The sequence below is a fragment of the Amphimedon queenslandica genome, unplaced genomic scaffold, assembly GCF_000090795.2.
Source record: "Amphimedon queenslandica unplaced genomic scaffold, v1.1 AMPQUscaffold_10880, whole genome shotgun sequence".
Lineage (NCBI taxonomy): Eukaryota > Metazoa > Porifera > Demospongiae > Haplosclerida > Niphatidae > Amphimedon > Amphimedon queenslandica.
The window spans coordinates 5,597-6,916 of NW_003548872.1; the positions used below are offsets into that span (position 1 = coordinate 5,597).

At 32.2% G+C, this 1,320-nt stretch overlaps 1 long non-coding RNA gene across 1 annotated transcript; it reads left to right on the top strand.

The window, feature by feature from the left end:
- LOC109589790 (uncharacterized) lies at nucleotides 1–1,072 on the top strand. Its single transcript, XR_002188927.1, has 3 exons — nucleotides 1–67; nucleotides 131–268; nucleotides 856–1,072. It is a non-coding gene; the product is annotated as an uncharacterized LOC109589790 (long non-coding RNA).
- Nucleotides 1,073–1,320: the final 248 nt, after the last annotated feature.

Here is a 1,320-nt window from a genome sequence, read left to right on the forward strand (position 1 = left end):
ATCAGCTGAACTAGTGAGAGGAGAGCTAGGTTGGACTGTTGAAGAATTAAAACAACTTATAGGAGAAGTAAGAGGAAGAATATATATACTGTCATCTCCTTCCATTGATCTGGTCCATTTCTTTAATTAGTTATTTAATATCAAATCATCATGTATGAGAATAGTAGTGGAGAAGAAGGGTTACTGGTATGATGACTCTTCAGTCCATGATATTAGTGATGTAGGAAGCACTCTAAAAGAGATACTCATCATTATTCCATGCAAACAAGTAATGAAATTGTTGGTGTGGTCAGACATATTGCATCATGTATCCACCTTTCATCTACCATGTATCTACTTGTATTTAATTTTTTAAATAATGTATGCACTTTTACTAACACCATTTACTTTCATGTATTTACTTGTATTTTGCTATGAGCTTATCACAACATAAACTGATAAATAACTGTACTAAACTTTTATTTTAAAAAAGATTAAGTGCTCAATAAGGTAAGCAGAAAAAGGGGGAATAGTCAACAGTGACTGAAGCGTAGTTAGTAGCAAATTTAATACTAGTTATTAAGGTTAATTGAGTAATTAAATTACTCAATAACATTGATAACTATTAATAACAGATACAAGATCAATATTTCATGTACTGCTATGCCTATAATCATGTATCTATATTTATCTACTTTTTCAGCACTTTCTCATGTATATACATGAGTATCATGTATACATGTGCAATGTCTGGGTGTGGTTTTACTTTTGTGACTAATCTGCCTTTATTAATTCCTGCAAGCTTATGCAGTAGTTAACTATTTAATTATATTTATACTATCTATTTTATTCTTCTCCAAACACATACACACAAAGACGCAGTTGTATGTGTCATCAGATCCTAAAGATTATCAAAAAGAATTCAAAAATTGTCTGATGTACAGATATGTTGATTTTCACGTCAACTCAATATTACTGAACATTACTCTACCTCCGGCTCCTGGACCTGAAGCCACACCCACTGCAACTAACATTACTAAAAGAGGAATAATAATGAAAATTATATCAATGAATGAAGAAAGTAAAGAAAAAGAAAGAAGTAAGTATTAACTTGTATTACATGTATAATAACAAGCGTAACAGTGTAAAAATATTCCTATAATTGATTTCACCACCTTGCATGCATAGCTGGGCACTTATCAAGACTTATAGAGGTTTTTTCTACCTTCAAATGCTTCTAGAGAAGGTTTTAGACAGTATCTTTATGTTCTCTTGCTGTTAGAAAGCCGTGGCCACACCCACTTATGTAAAGGAGCATGGTCAGCTGGTTGCTAAGGCTTG